Here is a 22,984-nt window from a genome sequence, read left to right on the forward strand (position 1 = left end):
AAGGGATCTCTCTCCTCTTGGGGATAGTAGAGAACGACCATAATATTTGTAATACGAAGTCTTCTGGTACTTTATGTATTTTTCATGGTCAAGATGGATAGAGAAATCAATGTGATTTTAAACGTTTAACAATTGTAATCTTAAAGTTCTGGAGATACTTACTCAAGGGGGCCTACTTGGTGAGTAATCCTTCATCTTTTCAAGTTATTTTTCTTTCTTCAGTAATAGTTGTTTCAGCAATCATCTATTCCTGTAGCCACTGGAAATAGTTCCTATTTCTATTCCCACAATTTAAGTAATTTCCAGTTGTGAATTTGGATTAAGTATTAGTTCATTGAGATTTTGTGTGTTTACTTTAAAGAATTTCCTTTCCTGTAGTAATATAGGATGGTTGCGATATGAACTTGGTACACATACAATGCTAGCCCATTTTAAGTTTATGTCCCTGGTTGAAAAGTAAATGAGCCTTTGCTACAGGAAAACTTGCTATTCAAGGATATTCAATCTCTGAATTGTGTTTTATTACCTAGTTGCCATTCCAGTTGCAAGGACCAACAATATCATCAACAAAATAGGCATTAATAAGTTTCTCTTGATTGGGAAGTGTGATGCCCTTTAATGGTAGTGAGATTAGATGAATTATAAGGATATAGTAAAATGAAATTGCAATAGTAATAAATAAGGTATGTGTCATATGACACCTTTGCCTAATAGATCTCTATAAATTGTTAGGTTCTGACAAGTCTCCATTAATATCAATGGTATTTTATGATTCTTTAAACATAATAAAAATCCATTAGTAAAATTTAGGAGGAAATCCAAAGGCATTCAACACATCTAGCACAAAAGACTATTCTCTACGATCGTATGCCTTCTCAAAATTTAAAAAAATCATAACTGCATTCCAATTCTCATGCTTAGCCTAGTACATGCCTTCCCAACTAGTGACAAATTTTTCAAGAATGTACCTCCCCTTTATGAACCTAGTTTGAGTCATTGAGACAAGTTTCCCTAGGACCCCAGTGAGCCTTCTAGCTAGGTTTTTAGCTCATATCTTATATAGAACATTTAACAATCTTATAGGCCTCTAGTTCCTAATTTGAGTCTTTTCTCCCTCCTTTTGGATGAGTTTTATGATCCAATTGTTAATATTTTCTCTTGGATTTATAGGAAAATGCAACATTATAGAGATCTATGAGATCATAAGCAATCCAATAAATGTTTTTCTTGTAAAATGCAATAGAAAGACCATCATACCTTGGGAATTTTCCTTTTCCTAGGGATATAATAGTGTTTTCAATCTCTTGGATAAAGATGTCCATATTCTAAATTTTTGCATCCTCATCTATAACCTTCTTGGGGATCATTTTTAGACTAAATTCCTTGGTCTCTTGGCTCTTGCCATTTTGCTCTAAGCTAAAAAGATTATTAAAAAACTCCTGAAAAGCAATCTTAAAAAAGACAAGATCACTAGAGCTTTGACCATCATGATTTATAGGGCCAATGAGTTCCTTTTCTTTCTTGAATTTAATAAGGTTAAAGAAATATCTAGAGCCCTTATCACGCTCCTTCAACCAATTCATTTTGGTCATAATTTTATGCCCTTTAAATTTGTAGTTCTAAATTTTTCAAAGAAGAGTCCTACTCCTAACCAATTTGGCTTGTAGAAGAGGGTTAGGTTTGCTAGCTTGAACTTGACTTTTTTAGCAAAAGGAGCTTTCGATACAATAAATTTTCAATCATATTCCTATCTAAAGCTTTCTTTTTTCCCACAATTTGGAAAAGTTTCCTCCAAAATTCAATAAGAGAATCCCAAACTTGAATATTTTTCTTACTCTTGTTGAGGGCTTTGGTGATAGTTGTAGTTTCTCTTATGGCTCCCAAGCTATCCTCATCTTTCAGTAGAGCAGTATTATGTTTTAAGATCCCATACCTAGGGGGCATCTTTTGAAGGGAGGATACATTCCAATACATACAAGTTGCAATGGGAGAATGGTCTGACATGGAAGTTGGAATATCAAAGACCACTTTACCATCATCAAGGGCCTTGAAGGAGAAATAACTTTTATTTGCATATACTATATCAAGTTTGCAGTAAATTCTATTAGCTTGAGCCTGATTGTTGCACTATATATACCAAATGGATCTAGAAGAGTCTTTACTCATTGTAAGGGAGTTAATCAAACTCAAAGACTACTTTAATTTGGACTAGAAAAATTGTTTATCACCTTTCAACGAAGCCTCTTTCTCACCCTTCTTATCTTCTTATTATCAATCATGTTACAGTCCCTAATGAAAACCCATGGAACATTAGGAAGATTTGTGGCCATCCAATTCCAAAGATCCACCCTTTCCCTATAGGCATTTGAGGCATAAAGAGAGAATATGCCAATTGTTTCTCCTACATTGTTAAACACCACACAAACCAACCTATTGCAAGGGGGGGCACCATGATTTTCAACATTCTTTATCCATTTATGATGCTTTAAAATTTCAATGCCACCCTTTCCCTTTTCATGATCAAAGATAAAAGCAATAGCATTTTTCCATATATCTATATATCTATCTTGCACACTATGCAATATTTTCACACTAATAGTTAAGGTAAAATATTTTAATCTTTTCATTAGAAAATATTTCTTGCTCTTATGAAATAGTTTTTACCTTACACTTTAATATGTTCCATTGAAATAATAAAGTAATTAATATATGATTTTTTTATTTTTAACCCACCCCCTATTCTTGCTCCCTACCTTTTAAACCTACTTATCATATGAAATATTAAAGATGAGATTTAGTATTTAATATATTTTAAATTTAATGACTTAACTTTTGAAGAAAAAAAGAACTCGCCTGTTATATCAAAGATTAAAGGCAATCACAACTTAACCTTTGAAGGTAAAAAAATAGAATTTGATATGCAACCTTAATTATTATTGTAATCATTTTTAATTAAAATAGTGTTTTTCATTGTGCATAAGCCATCTACATCTTTGGGGGCCTCTTTGCCTACCACCTCATCATCTTCGGCCAATGGTGTTAAATTCCTTGATATCTTCCTTTGAAATCTCGTGAATAAGTGAACTAGTCTAATGGATCAATCTAAGAGCATATATGTATGTCGAAAGAATGGGAGGTCATATTTATATGTTTCGAGTACAAATATTAGGGGTGTGATTGTTTAGCTCCATTTTTTAAACATGTGTAATAGTATTTTATAAATTATCATATAGATATTATATATAAGTGAAAAATATAATAATCATTTCATTTTAATATCAATTTTTTATGCAATCTATCTTCCTTCTATTCTTATGTTATTTTAGTAAATCTTTGTGGTTTTTTTATTATAACTACTAAATATTTTTGCGTTATTTTCATGACGAGTCTTCAAATTTTTATTTATGCTTCACTTCCATGATCACCCATACCTACTTGCCCTATGATATTAATGTGCTATGTTATCTTGTGTCAATTTTTTCATATATATGAGAATAGTCATTCTCTTTCTATGATATTATAGGAATGGACTCCTACAAGAATTTATACATCTCATTGTTTTTCTTTATTCTTTTAATTTTGTTAAGAAGAAAACTTATAGATTCATGTTGTCAAGTTATCAACACAAATATAACATACAATGATATTACAATAATAACCATTAGTAGCACTAGTGGAAGTGGGACACATGATATTTAAAAATAAGAGAAACAAATATTTAGAAGAAACAAGATAACGTTGCTAGAAAACAATACATAGCAACAAAGGCTACCCTATGGATTCCATAAATGAATAAAAGGTGTAGTAGTTCTAGCAAAGTAGATAGAATGAAACTACATATCTATTGTATCTTCAATTGAAAGCATTGAAAAATTTAATAAGAATAGAGATAAACATTTCATTTCTTCTTACATTCGACCAATTTGTTCATGAGAAATAATAAATAGATAATTAAGTTTAAGTTACTATTTAACATTGAAAATTGTATAGCTTACAATTTAACACTACATTTATTCTTGTGTTGGTTTCCATTACCTTAGCATTTGTCTAGGCTCATTTCAATCCTACATTAGATTTTTCTCCTTCTTAACATGCTCAATTATTGTTTCCTAAGGTCTGTTTTTGTTAATTTTTATGTTTCATTTTTTGACCTTTAACTTTTATTAGTGTCTCATTATTTTTAAGGTCAAATTGTTAGGATACTAGCACAACACATGGATGTCTATGTGATGTACTAGCATTAGTCAACAATTTTTTTATTTGTGGCCTTTCTTGAGCTTGTTTTTTCTTTGTTGCCTGCCAAAGTTAGTGGAATCCATTTAGGATCAATCAATAAAATCATCAACCTTTTCTTGTAGCATCCTCTCTCATTTTTAAATTAATATTTTCACATTGAATAATCTGAAGGCTCTTTATTAAAACTTCCATGAACTCTCAAGATTTACTAACAGTATTTGCAACTTTCCATAACTTTCTACAACTATCAATATCACTATCATTTAAGTTCTCTCACTATTTTTTCCTTTACAATAAATTGTAGGTGATACTATTTTCTTTAATATTTATTTTCATTATTATTATAGCATTCATTTCTTGTTGTGCACCTAAGGACCTCAGAGTGGTCACATATCCTGCTTTTCATTTTAGATGTTTCAATAAGAGATTTATTGCTTTGACCATTCCCAAACATGCTTCCGATAGGAGCATCCACAAAATATTTTCTATCTATCTACCTTGGTTATTGTGGAGAAAGAAATACCAAAGTAAGGGTTTGATCTAAAGAAAAAATATAAATAAACTTAATATTTTTTCTTGTTTCTTGCAGCTACAAGTTTTTATTTAGGAAAAAATATTTAGCTTCTTATGACTATAGTGATATCTCCATTTCTCATCCCTTTCCATCTCTTTGGTCTCTTTAAATAATCTGGTTAAATCTTTATTCTTTTTTTTTTGGTATTCTCTAGTATCTTCCAACACAATTCTATTTTGGATTTTGTAGACAATGTGAACAACTAGGATGGATAATATTTATATTTGATATAATTTTTAATCTTAGAGGATTTGATTAATATTGAGAGGGGGGGTGAGTCAGTATTAACAACAAATTCAAATCTGAAACTTAACCTTATAAAACTTTCACCAAATCAAACAATAGCCATCAACAAAACCATTTACTAGTACTGGTATTTGCTGATAATCATCTGCTAATCTGATTTATCAAGTTTGTACATTAAGTGTTCATTAACCATGCATTAACTGAAAATAAAACATAACAGCCCATAAAAAAATTCACCATATGAACACCATGTTTTTCACATGGAAACACAAATAGGGAAAAACCATGGTGGGAATTGGTACTCATAAAAATTATGCACTCTTTTGGAATATGCTCTATTAGGAACCTAGCCCAATTAGGAGCTTACAAAGATGCGATGTTAGGAGAAGACCTTGTTAGGAGTCACCCGATTAAGGGATTTAGATGATGAGCCTTGTTAGAAGCTTTGATCTATTAGGATCAACCTCGCAAGAGGATTTAAGACTCAGATGTTGAGCTACTTGTTAGGGGATTTACAATGTATGACCTATTAGGTTTTACCTGGTTAAGGGATTTTGACTAATGCAACTGTTAGGGAACAACAATGAATGATCTTGTTGTAGAACTTAATTGCTTGCTTGATCAGATCCAATTATGCTCCAAATCTGCTACACTCTGGTAGATCTCTCACACTTTGGTTCGGCTTCACACTCTTCTTAAAACCACCGACACAACAAACATCAACTAAACTGACATAAATAACCTTTACAACTAGGTTGGTTACTAAACCCTAAATACATCAAGAATTTACAGTACAAATCATATTAGATCATATCAAATCATCATATAGATCATTACAACATTTTACAAGGCAATACCAACTGTTGAGTGATCGTAACTCATCACAACAACTTGATCTGATATAGAGTTAAACCCTTAAAGCACTCTTCTAAGCGCTTCATTGTTTCCCAACAAATTCCATCTTCAAATGTACCAAAACAATAATTCAATTTTCCACATGGGTTGTGCCACATCACCTCCAATATTTGAACTCAATTTAGATCATTGCCAAACTAAAAATCAATACTAGTTAAGAGAATTCTTTACCGGTCCTTAAAACCTTCTTAAACCCTAGCAAAAGTACAATAAAAATCATAAACATGACTTTCGGTAACCAAAACATGATGTGGTTCCGATCAGATACATATTACAATGATACAAACTCACATTCAAAACTACAATACTTCAGTCATCACCAATCCCCAAATCTAATCAAAACATTTCCTCATTTACCGGTTAAGGTCCTAATTCCTAGTTTCTTGTTTCTTTATCAGTATGCTCTTTTCAGTAGACCAAAAAGACTAAGATGACAAAATACAACATAGTAAACATCATTTGCCATCAATGACAACACAAATAACGGATCAAATTTATCCAATCATGCAATCTCAATCTCTTCATCACAATGTCATCACAAACAGTTCTTTACTAGTTCAGTCATCATTCTTCATCTCCATCAATTATGCCAATCATGCCAACATTATTCCCCTTTGACATTGATGGAAACACCAACATATTCAATTGAAATCATCCTGCTTAGTTCTGGAACTTCTCTACTACACTTCACTCTTCAGTTGGTTCTTCTCTTCTCCAACTAGAACTAAATCTTCATTTCTCCTCCCCAATCATATTTCTTATTCTCCCTCTTTGATAACATTGCCAAAGGTGCATATGCATCACTAGTCATCAAATCTATTGCTGTTGTCTTTAACATCTCTGCAAACTTCATCTAATTTTCTCCCCCTATAGAGTAGCCAATATTTCATCAATCCATGGTGAAAAATATTCATTAAGCCCACTAGATTGATGCATCTACTACATCCTAGTTTTCCTATATAGGGGTCTAACCCCTAATTTACCTCTGAGGTACTCAAATATAGTCTTTAGCAATGGTTTTGTGAAAATGTCTGCTAGCTGCTCTTTGCTCGTCACATCATCCATTTTGACTTGTTTTTACTATATTCTCTCCCTCAGAAAGTGATATTTCAATTCTATTTTCTTTGTTCTTGCATGTAAAACATGATTTTTTGAAATATTAATTGCACTTCTATCGTCACAATAAATAGTTACCGATTCAGACATATCAAGTTTAAAACCTTCTAACACATGTCTCATCTAGATTGTATGTGTGCAATTCATAGATGCTGCAACATACTCTGCCTCCACTATTGACTGTGAAACACAAGTTTTCTTCTTACTTGTCCAAGCAACCAATCTATCTCCAAGAAGAAAAGCTCCAATGGTAGTGCTTTTCCAGTCATCAACATTGCCTGCCCAATCTGCATCAGTAAACACATTCAAAGAAAAATCACCTTTATAGGGATACCATAAACCATAATATATTGTGCCTTTCAAGTACTAGAATATCTTTTTCACCGCTACCAAGTGAATCTCCTTGAGATCCATCTAAAATCTAGCAAATAAACCAACACCATGTGCAATGTCAGGCCTATTGCGAACAACATAATGCAACATACCAATCATGGACCTGTATTATTTTTCATCAATAGAGGGTGAATCATCCTATTTAGACAATTTACAACTTGTCACCATTGGAGTACCAACTAGTCTACAATCCTCCATGCCCAATGTTTTCAACATTTCCTTTACATACTTACTCTAACAGATAAATATTCCACCATCCAACTGCTGGATCTGCAACTAAATGAAAAAAATAATCTCACCAATAAGAGACATCTCAAATTATTTCTTCATCTCCTCAGCAAAAGCCATACATAAATCATCATCGCCTCCAAAACTTATATCATCTACACATACTTCTGCTATCAACACTTTGTCTCCATCAATCTTAAGATTTATGTTACTATCCTCACTGGTACGCTGGAATCCTATCTTGATCAGGTGTGCATGGAATCTTTCATACCATTCTCTCGATGCCTGCTTCAATCCATACAGTGCCTTATGTAACTTGCAAACCATATCCTTATCCTCAGAAAAATCAAATCGATCTAGTTGTTCTATGTACACTTTTTCTTGAAGGATGCCATTAAGAAAAGCATATTTAACATCCATCTGGTAGACCTTAAAACCTTTAGATGCAACATAAGAAAGTAACATTCTTACTCCTTCCAATCTTGCCTATTGTGTAAAGGTCTCTCCATAATATTCTCCTTCTTCTTTTGTACAGCCTTTGCATACCAACCTTTCTTTATTCTTCACAACCCTGCCTTTCTCATTCAACTTGTTTCTAAAGAGCCATTTCATGCCAATCACATTCTTGTCTTTCAGTTTGGGAACAAGTGTCCATGTCTTGTTCTTCTCTATCTGATCCAATTCCTCATTCATAGCATTAATGCAATCATCATCCTTCAATTCCTCTCTTACTATTTTAGGCTCAATAGTTGAAATTAGATAGGAGTTTTCTTTGATTTTCTTCTTGTTTGTACACCAACATTTTTATCTCCAATAATTTGGTCTTCTGAATGATTCAGTCTGACATATCTTGGATTATCGGTTCTAGTGATGTGCCTTCTGCTTCATGTTCTTGATCTTCTTCATCGCTTTCTTCATTTATCGATTGAGCACCTATTTCTGCATCTTCTTGCTCATCATTCTTTTGCACTTCAAGTTCAATAAACATAAGTTTTTCTTCATCTTTCTCAGGTTCAAATCTAGTGGTCTCATCGGATTTCTCAGAAAGTTCATCTACCTTCACATTTTCACTCAATTATCCTTTTTGTTCTCTTGTTATAACATTTGAAATCCTTACTCTTTGTAGAGTAACCAAGAAAAATACCTTCATCACACTTTTCATCAAACTTTCTAGTGAAATCATCACATTTAATGAAACATTTAATCCCAAATTTTTTAAACTTACATTAGGATTCTTGCCATGCCACAATTCATAAGGTGTTTTGTTGTTACCTCTCTTGACAAGTACTTGATTCAAAGTGTAAGCAACATTGCTAACTGCTTCTCTCCAAAACATTTTTATACTTCACCTTGAATCAACATGGTTCTAGCATCTTCAACAATTGTTCTACTCATTCTCTCTTCTATCCCATTCTGTTGTGCAGTTCTAGGAGCTGACATCTGCCTCTTGATTCCCTATTCATCATAGAACTTCACAAACTCATTAGAATTAAATTCTCCTCCCTGGTTAGATCTCAAACATTTCAAATTCTTCACAGTTTCTTTCTCAACTAAATCTTTGAATACTTTGAATTTGTTGAATGCCTCAGACTTTTCACTTATAAAAGTTACCCACGTCATCTTGGAAAAATAATTTGTGAAAATCATGAAATATCTATCACCATAATAGCTTTTAGTCCTCATAGGACCACAAAGATCAGTATGAACCAAATCTAGAATATTTACTAAAGAGAAAGACTTAGTCTTAAAAGATACATAATTAATCTTACCCATCTGGCAGTCCTTACATAACACATTATTCAGTTTAACAAGTTGGGGAAAATCTTTCACAATACTTGATTTACTAACCTTTATCAAATTGTCAAAATTCACATGACAAAACCTCTTGTGCCATAGCCAGTTATCTTCAATCTTTGCCACCAAAAAACTATTCACATTAGTATTCAGATGAAAAATATTACCTCTTGTCTGCTTTCTAGTAGAAATCAATTCTCCATTACTTCCAAGAATCCTACACACTCCACTTTTAAATTCTAGAAGATATCCATTATTATTTAATTGACCAACACTCAAAAGGTTATGTTTTAATCCATCAACCCAAAAGACATCATCTACATTATTTTTTCCATTTAGTGAAATAGATCATCTACCTTTAACAATGCAAGGTGAGTTCTTACCAAACCTTACTGCACCTCCATCAAATTCTTCAAGGGATAAGAACTTGTTTCTATCACTAGTCATGTGGTGTGAGAAACTACTATCTATTATCCATTCATCACTGCTATCCATGTGAGACACCAATGCCTTTTCATCAATCAGATCTTCCTTCACAACAATATACACTATCTCCTCATTATCATCTTCTTCTAATTCTTCATCAGTTACAACTTCATCAATTGCAACATAGCATTGTTTCTTATTTTTTCCTTTGAATTTCTTAAACTTCTCTTTCTTATCAATGTTAGGATAGTTAGCAGCTATGTGTCCAATTTTATTGCTAGAGAAACACTTCAAGGTTAATTTACCTTTATACTTACCAGTGCCTCTCGGTAATCTCCTAGCTAATAATGCCTCAAACTCCATCAGATCATATTCATTATCATCCTTAGCTTTGTTAATGCCATGACTAGACCTATAGTCATTATTATGACAAATATACTTTCCTTTCCTCATAGGTGTATCAGTTATAGAAGCTTTAAAAGAAGATTCAGATGATTTTGAAACACTATTATCAAAGTTGTTTAACTCAAATGCAGTCAACTTTCCAATAAGAGAATCAATGGCGAATTTATCTCTAGAAATAGATCTTAGTTCTTGAATTATAGAAACTCTAATAGCATATTGTGTTAGGAGAGTTCTAAGCATTTTACTAACTACATAATTAACATCAATCTTACCTCCAACACTCTTAATACCACCTACAACTTCTTTAATGCTTTGACCATATTGTGCAATGTTCTCAGCATCAACCATTTTCATGTCATCAAATTTGCCTCTTAAATTTCTTCTTTTGCTCTTTGTACATGTTCATCTCCTCCATAAATCAAGTCTAATTTCTCCCATACCTCAAATGCAGTTCTAATCCATGAACATCTATATACTCAAAATTAGATAGAGTAGTTACAATTTCTTCCAAGGCTTGAATGTTTTCTTGTTGTTCTTTAAGCTCATCTGGTTTCAAGGGGCTGGTAGTAGGAGCAACATACTTTTTGACCACATGATTCCAATACTAACCACCCAATCCTTTGATGTATATTTTCATCTGGTCTTTCCATATCCAATAGTTGTCCTTGGTAAATTTGGGGCCCTCCTTCTTCATCATCTTTCTTCAAGATCTTTCCCTCAAGATGTTAAGCTTTTTGCACACAAAGGACCAATGCTCTGAGACAAATTGTTAATCTTAGAGGATCCGGCTAATACTGAGAGGGGGGGTGAGTCAGTATTAACAACAAATTCAAATCTGAAACTCAACCTTATAAAACTTCTACCAAATCAAACAATAACCATCAACAAAACCATTTACCAATACCAGTATCTGCTGATAATCATCTGCTAATATGATTTATCAAGTCTGCACATTAAGTGTTCATTAACCATGCATTAACTAAAAATAAAACATAACAACACATAAAAACATTCACCATATGAACACCATATTTTTCACATGGAAACCCAAATATGGAAAAACCACAATGGGAATTGGTACCCACAAAAATTGTGCACTCTTTTGGAATGTGCCCTGTTAGGAGCCTAGCTCGATTAGGAGCTTACAAAGATGCCCTGTTAGGAGTCACTTGGTTAAGGGATTTAGATGATGAGCCCTGTTAGGAACTTTTACCTGTTAGGATCAACCTCGCAAGAGGATTTAAGATTAAGATGTTGAGCCACCCTATTAGGGGATTTATAATGTAAGGTCTATTAGGACCTACCTGGTTAAAAGATTTTGACTACCGCATCTGTTAGGGAACAACAATGAATAATCTAGGTATAACACTTAACTCCTTGCTTGATCAGATCCAATTCTTCTCCAAATCTCCTACACTCTAGCAGATCTCTCACACTCTGGTTCAACTTCACACTCTTTTCAAAACCACCAACACAACAAACATCAACTAAATCGACATAAATAACCTTTACAACTAGGTCGGTTACTAAACCCTAGATACATCAAGAATTTACAATATAGATCATCTCATATCATATCAGATCATCATATAGATCATTATAATATTTTACAAGATAATATCAACCATTGAGTGATCGTAACTCATCATAGAAACTCAATTTGATACAAATTCAAACCCTTAGAACACTCTTCTAAGAGCTTCACTATTTCCCAATAAATTCCATTTTCAAACGCACCAAAAATGCAATTCAACTTTCAACACGGGTTGTGCCATGTCACCTCCAACATTTGAACTTGATGTAGATCACCACCAAACCAAAAATCATTACTGGTGAAGATAATTATTTACCGGTCCTTAAATCCTTCTTAAACCCTAGTAAAAATACAATACAAATCATAAACATGACTTCCAGTAACAAAAACATGATGTGCTTCCTGTCATATACATATTACAACGATATAAAATCACATTCCAAACCACAACACTGCAATCATCACCAATCGCCAAATCTAATCAAAAAGTTTCCTGGTTTACCGGTTAAGGTCCTAATTCCCAGTTTCATATTTCTTTACTGGTAAGCTCTTTCCGATAGACGAAAAAGACTAAGATGACAAAATACAACATAGTAAACATCAGTTTCCATCAATGACAACACAAATAACTGATGAATGTCATCCAGTCATGCAATCTCAATCTCTTCATCACAATGTCTTCACAAATAGTCCTTTACCTATTCCGACATCATTCTTCATGTGCATCAGTTATGCCAATCATGCCAACAATAATTATCTTGATATTTGTATCATATAGAAAATTAAACAATTTATAGATGTCTATGCAAAGTTCTAGTTTCCTAGACAATGAGCTTTTCCATTTGACACTATGTTCCTTGCTTCCTCTTTCTTTTAATCTTGTATTGAAATCACCTAAATTTATTGTTTTATTTTTTCATAAATATTATTTTTTGCGATAGTATAATCAATTCATTAAATATTAGAAAATTAGTTTTAATCCCAATGTATAAATACAAGAAAATCATTTGGCTTCAATGATTTTAACTTTGTTAATGGTCCAATCAATTGGCACAATTGATTGTGTCTAGAAATGATTAATGAAAATGGGATATACCAAATTAGATTCAACATACGAGTGTGTACAAGAAGTTGAGTCCACGTTTTGGCCAAAAAGTGGAAGTGTTTTCCCCGATTTTAAGATTTTGACATATTTGACCTAACAATTTGAAGCACTTAGAGATTGAATCCTAAAAAAAGTTAGTAATACGAAATATAGTACTCAGAGTCTAGTTTCCAAATAGGTAATTTATTTTAATACCTAGATAATAGAAATTGACCTTCAAATGGGATTTTCTTAAAACCACTATTTAAAAATGCTTGTTTGAGGACCATATCTTTCACATGTATGATGACCACTTTTTGACATAAATAAAAGATTTTTTTCAAACCCCTTTGACAAAAGATCTATAAGACACTGAAGATTGATGAGGATATTTTTTTATAATTTTATTTGAATATTTTTTTATTAATTTTATATTTTCCCTAATTGTTGTTTAAAAAACCTCTCATGTAGGACCACCATAATTTGACCTAAATTATTAATTTATAATTTATTTATTTTTCATTTAGAAAATATTTTTGTGCAGATTGATGTCATATAATTCATTTTTTTTTAAATGTAAAAAATAGAAAGCTATTAAATGAATAAGAAAAAATGGTATTTCAAGTTTATGGACCAGGTCTAGTACAAATTGATTAAAAAATAGAAAAAATAATCAAATATTAAAAAGACTCTATATTTGAAATCTACATAACATAATCTCTAATGGGTGTTAATGTTTTCTGATAATTATGTAAAATTTGGTATCAAACATATGCTAGAATTTAGTATTTTGTTACTCACATAGTCCAATCTTGTACTTGTAGGTTCGAGGCTTAGATTTGGGCATTCCAGGCCTTACCTGACCCAAATCCTGAGGCACATGGCGGGGTTGGTTTTATAATTTTAAATAATGGGGCTCATTCTATAATGGGACCCTATTATTTAAATGTAATGGGTGCTCATTATATAAAGTGAGAAAATGAATTTGTAGGATTCTTTAATAAAAAATACTTTTACAAAACAAGGTATTATTTTTTTAAAACAACGGGGCCTTTTTTTTAACACAATGGGGCCCTATTATTTAAAAATATATATTAAAAAAAGGGGGGTCTTGTTTTGTGAATTTTTGGCTCCAGAGCATAATGGGTGTCCATTTTCTAAAAAATGTGTCCCAAATTCTAGCAGCATTCTTCCTAATGTGTGCACTTGGCCCTGATTGGGACCCAACTTCTTGTACCCACCCATACTTAATTAAATTATCCCAATTCAATTTGAAATTTACAATCTACCTCAAATATTTTCTCATCCAACATTTCTTCCTCATTTCATACTTATCTACACAATCTATCCACTAATCTTCTAACTATAAAATGTGGTGGAAACTTAGACCTAGTTGAATAATATTGTCAACAAAATATTTAGCATCAAAAGAGAAACTTCTTTTGTAAAAAATAAAAAAATTTCACCAAATGTTTTTCAATGTGAAGTGCATTAAACATGGACATACATGAATAGTAGCCTTGAGGCCAATAGGAAATTGAATTCTTACATTTTTCTTTTCTTCAAATGTTTCATTTACTTTGGCTATTTGTTTGCACACCTCAATAAGGATAAATTTATCATCAAAACAAAAGACCAATTAAGAATGATTACAATCAAATACTCCAATCTTAAGGTAGGTGAATAATTGGAATTGCATGTAGTGGTTTCTATTTGTGTTAACTAGCGAGATGGCCTTTAGATAAAATCTCAAGTCCATATATCCTTGGATATCCTTCACCATAATCATAGTGAATGCATCACTCATTATTTTGAAGTGTTTGTAACTCTTTTGTAATTAGAGCTAAGTATAGTAGTCATAAAGTTTAATCATCTCATCATGTACTCTATTGAATGCAAGCCAAGCCAAGGTCTAGTACACACAATTGTTTAAAATAAGTAAGAGGACATGTAAAAGGAATTCCTCAATGGAAATTGTGTTATTCTTGAGTGTATTTGGTTAATGATGAGCTAATCCTAGTCAAGAAATTGTTCTCCATTAATAATTAATTAGATGAGGCAATGCATCCAATCTTCAAAGTCATGGGTATTTTCATTACCCTTTAGTTGGTATAAGAGGTATATGATATATAAAACTTCCTCAACAAAATAGGACTTGTGTAACCCTTTGAGAAATTGATAGATACTTTTCTTGGGAGTGGTGAACCATTTATAATAAATTATATTAATACAACAACTCTTCCTCTGATGGAAATGTTGATGAGAGAAGAGGAAGTTGATGTTAGGAACCAGAAGGAAAATTGAGAGGGGGGGTGAATTAGTTGTTAATGAATTTCAATCCAATTATCAATTAATCCAACTTAATACTTAATATCGGTAAACCAACCTTAATGACGGTTAATAGATTAGTAGTTAATATTAATACTGGTGAAACTTAATGCATGATATAGAAAGAGAAACAACATCCACAACACACAACACATATATTTTGATGTGTAAAACCTGTAAGGGGAAAAACCATGGTGAGAAACCTTACCCACAATTAGATGATACTACTGCAGTTAATATGTGCATACAAATGGGGTCTGCACATGCAAAAAGGCCATCCGCCTAGAGCACACTGCTCAAATGGGCATCACAATGACTATAGTAGGATGGTTAAATCCTAGAATAATGTACTGCTTCAAAGTGCATCTGCAATGCTAGATTCAGTATTGGTTTAAGCTTTGATAAACACCTTCAAGCCTTCCTTGAACCTTCAAATGATGTCTTCTTGATTTTCTCTATGATCTACTCATATTATCTTCAATATTCGCACATACTATGACCATACCATACCATAATTCCACAAACCATCTCATAAATGAGATTCTATATTTATACAAAACCTAAGACCAAATGTGTAGGTCAGCTCACTAAGAATATTAAAATTAAATCAATTATAAATAAGTCTTGATGCAATACAACATGTCATCTCAATACATTTAAAATAATATCAAATCAATAAATCATCTCCATAAAGTGTCGTGTCGATCTAGAATAGATAGTGTATATTAGTCCATAACCTAGACCTATTTACTTGTAACAGCAAATATGTCAGCCCGATTAGACCAATAACCAAAATACCAAAACCAAATATCCAAACCATGTCTTAGACATAATCAAGTGATCTCCAGATGATAACAAGTCATCATTAGTACGAGTGAATCATATAACCTGCCGGTGAGCATATACCAGTGACTGTGCATAAGTCATTGACCTTACCGATGAACACAATGTGTCGATTCAATAGTAAACTAATATAACCATAGTGCCAAATCAACAATATAGATCTCCAAAAGGATAAGTATTGATAGCAATGACAAAGCCAATGCAACACATCCATAATACCAACAATCTCCCCCTTTGGCATTCATGACAACAGTAGATGGAAAAAACATCTAAGTGCCAAATCAAAATGCCAAAAACAAAAACCAACAATCTCCCAAAATAGATCAATACCAGAAATCAAAACCAAAATACAAAGAGTATATATCTCTCCCCCAATGAATAATGTTTTCTTTAATTAATAATGTTTTTCCATAGATATCTCTCCCCCTTTGAAATCAAATGCCAAAGAAGTTAAGAAGAAATACCAGAACATACAACCAACTACTCCCCCTGAGAAGTAGCTCTCCTCCATCAAAGCCAGAAAATGATTTCTCTATTAGTTTTTGTCTGTTTCATGCCAATCTCTAATCATCTAAGTCTCTACTAGTGAGGGTATTACCCCAAGATTCTCTCTGAGATATTCAAAAGTTTCCTTAGTTAAAGGCTTTGTAAAGATATCTACAATCTACTCTTTAGTATTCACATTAACCAATCTTGCTTCTTTTGCTTCAACATTCTCTTTCAGAAAATTATACAAGATAGAAACATGCTTTGTCTTAGACTGAAATACTAGATTCTTTGATATATCAATTGTTGTTGAATTATCCCAATAAATGATTATTGGTTCTTTGCATTTTACCTTTATGTCCTTCAACATTTGTTTAATCCATAATACCTGAGTACAATTAGTTGTTGCTGCAACATATTATGATTGAAAGGAAATAAAAGATCAAGGAAAGGAAAATTAATCCAAGAAAGTTTATGATGAAGTAATTGTTACCATGAGAAAAGCAAAGACCTTGGAGCATCACCCAAATGTGAAGAAGGAGGCACAAGAACTTTTGAAAGGGGAAAAGCAAAGAAAAACCCCTTGTGATATTATGAATGAGGCAATGCCTAAAAATGAGAGAGAGAGAGAGAGAGAGAGAGAGAGAGAGAGAGCAAGAAGCTCTTTACAATATTGTCATTAAGAAGAAATGAGAGAGGAGGCATCTCTTAAATAGAGATGAGGAGAGGAGTTACAAAGTAACTCCAAATCTATGAATGCCACCATTCATAAAATGTCTGTGCCATGTGTCCACATCCTCTTATGGAGGAAATCTAATATTCCTTAATAAAGGAAAATAAAAGAAATGACTTGTCCTCACACATGTACTAGAGGACAAATTACATGTAGGAATTCCAAATGAATATCCTAAACTAAATAAAAATAAACCTAAGCTAAGTAAAGATTAAATATTCTAACACCCCCCCTTAAGCTTTACTTGGGGAGCTTACATCAAACCCTTCAATGGGTTGTAATCCAAGATTTTTACAATGAAATTGGAATTTTTCTTTACAAAGTGGCTTGGTCAAAATATCTGCAATTTGGTCTTCCCCCTTGCAATAGAGGAGTGAAACTTGCTTGTCTTCAATTTGTTCTCTAATAAAGTGGTGTTGGAGAGCAATGTGTTTTGTCCTTGCATGGAAAATTGGATTTTTAGCCAAGGCAATGGCACTTTGGTTGTCACAATATAATGGAGTTGGTTCGTGTTGAGGTAGACCCAAATCTTCAAGTAGTCTTCTAAGCCACAAGACTTCTTTGGAAGCATTAGTGCATCCTTTGTACTCAGCTTCAGTGGATCCAAGAGAGGTAGATTGTTGCTTTTTACTATTCCAAGAAATTGCTCCTGAACCAACAAAAAAACAATAACCACAAGTAGATTTCCCATCATTGGGATCTCCACCTAGATCGGAAACAGTAAAACCTTTTAAAGTAAAATCAGAATTTGCATCATAAAACAAACCTACATTAATTGTTCCTTTAATATATCTTAAAATTCTTTTAGCAACTTTAAAGTGTGTTTGTTGAGGTTTAGACATGAATCTTGAAACCAAACCAACATTATAAGCAATATCTGGCCTAGTAAGAGTTAAATAATTTAAACTTCCAACTAATTGTCTATACAAAGTAGCATCAACAAGAGGAGTATGCATATGAAGCATTAACTTAGTGCCTAATTCAATAGGAATTGAAACATGATGAGCATCATTCATTTTAAACTTATCTATGAGATCTTGAGCATATTTACTTTGAGATAAGAAAATTCCTTTAGAGGTTTCCCAAATTTGCATTCCTAAGAAATAATGTAAAAGACCTAAATCAGTCATTTGAAATTTTTGATTAAGTTGAAACTTAATATCAGAAATCAAAGTACTGGAACTTGAAGTAAGAATCAAATCATCTACATACAAGATAATAATTATAATATCATCTTCACTATGTTTAATATACAAGTTAGGATCATTTTTATTTCTTATAAAGCCTTGAGAAAGAAAGAATTCATTAATCTTGGAATACCACTCCCTAGGAGATTGCTTTAATCCATAAATTGATTTCTTTAATTTACAAACTAAGTGTGCATTAACTTCTTTAATAAAACCAGGAGGTTGAGACATATAAATTTCTTCATGTAAATCACCATTAAGAAAAGCACTTTTAACATCCATTTGGTGAATAGGCCAATTCATTCTAGAAGCTAAAGCAAGCACAAGTTTAATTGTAGGCATTTTAGCAACAGGAGCAAAAGTTTCATTATAATCTAAGCCTTCAATTTGAGAAAAACCTCTAGCAACTAATCTAGCTTTAAATTTAGTAACTTGATTATTATTATTCAATTTAGTTTTATAAAGCCACTTGCAAGAAACAAGATTTTTACCATGAGGCAAGGGAACTAAATCCCAAGTTTGGTTAGAAATTAGAGTATCATATTCTTCCTTCATTGCTTTTTGCCAATGTGGTTGATTTTTAGCTTGATCAAATGTTTTAGGATCATTAGAATTCATAATAGTAGTCATTAAAGTATAATTACAATAATTAACTCTTCTAGCTTGAAGTTTATCCATTCTAGCTAAGTATTCATCACTATCTTGAATTAAAGATTTAAACCATTTAGGTCTTCTTTTAGAAGTAATGGATTCATCACTAGAAGAAGAGTCATGAGGAGTAGAGTTATTATTATCATCATCACTATCACTAGAAGGAATAGAAAGAGATGCATTAGGAGTAGGGTTAAGAGAAGGAGGTTGGTCCTCCACAAGCACAACTTTGGTTTGACCAAGTTCATCATCCTCCACTTTAGAACAATCATGAATGCCCTTTTCTGCAATATAAACATCTCTTGCAACTTTTACCTTGTTAGTAATAGGATTGTAAACTCTATAACCTTTAGTATTTTCATCATAACCAACAAAAATAAAAGGAGAAGATTTAGCATCTAATTTTTTCCTTTTCTCCTTAGGTTTGTGAACATAAGCTATGGAACCAAAAATTCTTAAATTCTGCAAATTAGGCTTTCTACCAGACCAAGCTTCTTCAGGAGTTTTATCCTTTAAGGCTTTGGTAGGTGTTCTATTAATTAAATATGTTGCACAAGCCATAGCTTCAGCCCAAAACTTGTAATCCATATTTTTAGCATGCAATAAACATCTAGCCATTTCAACAATTGTCCTATGCTTCTGTTCTACCACACCATTTTGTTGTGGTGTATAAGGAACGGTAAGCTCATGTTTAATTCCAAAAGATTTCAAATAAGCATTAAATGCATTATTGACATATTCTCTTCCATTGTCAGTACGGAGAATCTTAATTTTAGAACCAGATTGCCTTTCTACAAACATATGAAATTCAGTAAAAACATCAAGCACTTGATCCTTACTATGAAGGAAATATATCCATGTTCTTCTGGAAAAATCATCAACAAAGGTAAGTGCATACCTTGAACCTTGGATGGAGGGATTCTCCATGGGACCCAAGAGATCACTATGAACGAGGTGCAATTTAGTGTATGCCCTCCAAGATTGACCATGAGGAAAGGGTTCCCTATGCATCTTACCACTCATGCAACCATTGCAAACAATTTGAGAAGGAACAATACTAGGCAATCCATCAACCATATTTGCTTTTTGCATCAATGAAATATAATCAGAATTGAGATGGCCAAGTCTTTCATGCCATATAGTAAAATCAACAGTAGTAAGCAAAGAATACTTTGGAGGAGCAAATTCATAGAACTTGAATAAGTTATCACCATCCATTTTAGCAGTAGAAATAACATGATTAGTGTTTGGATCAATGATATAACATATGCCCCTATAAAAGTTAATCTTATAATCTTGACAAAGTTTAGGAACTGAAATCAAATTTGATTTTAATTCAGGAACATAAAGAACATCATGTAATTTCCCATTAGGAACATTCACATCACCAATAGCTTCAACTTTACAACTATGATTATTAGCTAATTGAACAGGAATATTAGAAGTATCGGGATGCAAAGATTCAAAACATTCTTTATGAGAAGTAACATGTTGAGATGCACCAGAATCAATAATCCACTCAAGTGGTTGAGAAACATTATAAGTACATGTAAATGCATGACGAGATGAATTACCATTATTATTACCCTTCTTATAATGAGGTTTATGTTGATTATTTTGATTATTTTGATTCATGGGCTTTTTACCATTTTGTTTCTTAAAACAATTATTAGTAATATGTCCATCTTTCCCACAATATGTGCAATGGGGTCTTGTTTGAGAATTATTCCTTTGATTATTGTGATTATTATTATGATTATTATTATGAGAATTATTATGATAGGATTTAGAATGAGATTGATAATTAGAAGATTTGTGATTGTTATGATGATTATTATTATGATTATGATTATGTTTATTATTATTGGATCTAAAATTATTATTATGATTTTGATTTTTAGACATAAAAGCATGTTCACTACTTTTAAGAGTACCAAATTGAATTAATTTAGCTTCCTCTTGACGCAATAAATTACGAAAAATATCATATGTTAATTGAGTAGCTAAGCTAGGAATAGCAAGTTGAGCATGAATATTCGTAATAAATTGTTGAAATTGACGAGGAAGACATTTTTTAAGAATAAGATGAATTAAACGTAAATCAGCAAGAGTAACTCCTAAACCAGTTAATTGACTATTAACAGAATCAAACTTTAATAAGAATTCATCCATAGTTTTAAAGTCCGTATACCTTAGATCTTCCAGTTGATCTTGAAGTTGAATTTTTCGGGATTCATTTGAGCTATCATAAGTAGTTTTTAAAATTTCCCAAGCTTCATGCGTTTTTGTACAATTTCCAATTAAAACATACAAATCAGGAACCATTGAAATACCAATTAAACCAAGTGCTTCCTCATTTTGAGCCTTCCATCTATCTAGGTCGGCTTGAGGAGCAGATGTAGCGGGTTCAAAAGTTTTATCAGTCACAACATCCAAAAGGTGTTTGAAACGAAAAATAAACGAGATATGTGTTTTCCAAGAATGATAATTGGAACTATTTAATTTAATTTCTGGAATTAATGTAGACATGATAGCAAAATAATAGTTTGTAAAAAAAATTACCCCTTTGATTAAAAATAAAGATAAAAATTAACCTCCTTGATTAAGAATTGAACTTAGAAATTCAATAATAACAATTTACAAAACTATTTAACAAAAAATATTGTTTTCAAATCCTTAATAGTAAAATTAAATTTATTGAAGCAAACTTTAGAAAAAAAAACTTTAAATCTTAATGATAACAAAATAAAACTATTTAAATTAAAACTTTTTCTTTTTAAAAAAAAAAAAATAAAAGTTTAATAAAATTTAATATTAAACTAAACTTTATTTTAAATTTTATTGAAAATAAACTAAAATACAAGGGTAAACTTAATTTAAATAAAATAAGCTTTTTTTTTTAAAAAACTTTTAAACTTGAGAGAAGGTGGGAAAATGATTGCAGAGTTGTTACTGCAAACTGAAGAAGAGGTAGAAGCGAGCAGAGGCGTCCAGACAAAAAAAAAAAACTTGCAGGTGAAACTGGAGAATCTGAGGGTACCGTAAGAGGATTTTTGATGTCTGTTACAGACCCTTGAGGCCTCGTGGACGGACGAAATGAGCTTTCAATCTGTCATTAAACTCACGCGAATGTTTTCTGCATGGCAGGACTGTGCTCGCTTAGGGTTTTAGCATGCGCCTCAGACCCGCAGTCAGAATAAAACTTCAAAAGATCATCAAAGCTCAACTTCTCCCAGGCAAGAAGCTTCTCTTTATCTCACCCTACTCACTGATAATAACTGCAACTGATGTTTTATCAAAGAAAATACTGTGGACGGAATGAAAGTTGAAAGCTGTAATGGGAGATCCACTGGGGTTATATAGCCACGAGGTATTCGAAGCCAAACTGAGCGAGGAGGTATGCAGCGTGGAGGAGTTATAGATTTATACAAATATCCTCCCAGCTATTATCATCTACCAAAGAGCCTCCAATGTGCAAGATCGAAGCTCTTCCTATATCGTCCCTGCTGTTGCTAATAAGAGGTATGAGATGTCAACGTGGACTGCAGAAAAAAGGCTCCAAACCAACTCCTAGTTGATCGCCCTCAACCCTAGAGGAAAGCGCTTCGCTAATTGATGTGTCTCAACGCCAAATAATGAAGGTATGACCCAAATCGAGGGGTTCTCAATGCACAGGTCTGATTTTGATTACACACTGATAGATGGACGATTCTATCACCAACCTCTCCCAAATTATCACAAAGGAAATTGCCTTACCCTCTAATGTTGCTGCGCAGAGAGCCCTATGGGCGCTGAGAGCTGGAGA

The sequence above is a fragment of the Cryptomeria japonica genome, chromosome 3, assembly GCF_030272615.1.
Source record: "Cryptomeria japonica chromosome 3, Sugi_1.0, whole genome shotgun sequence".
Classification (NCBI taxonomy): Eukaryota; Viridiplantae; Streptophyta; class Pinopsida; order Cupressales; family Cupressaceae; genus Cryptomeria; species Cryptomeria japonica.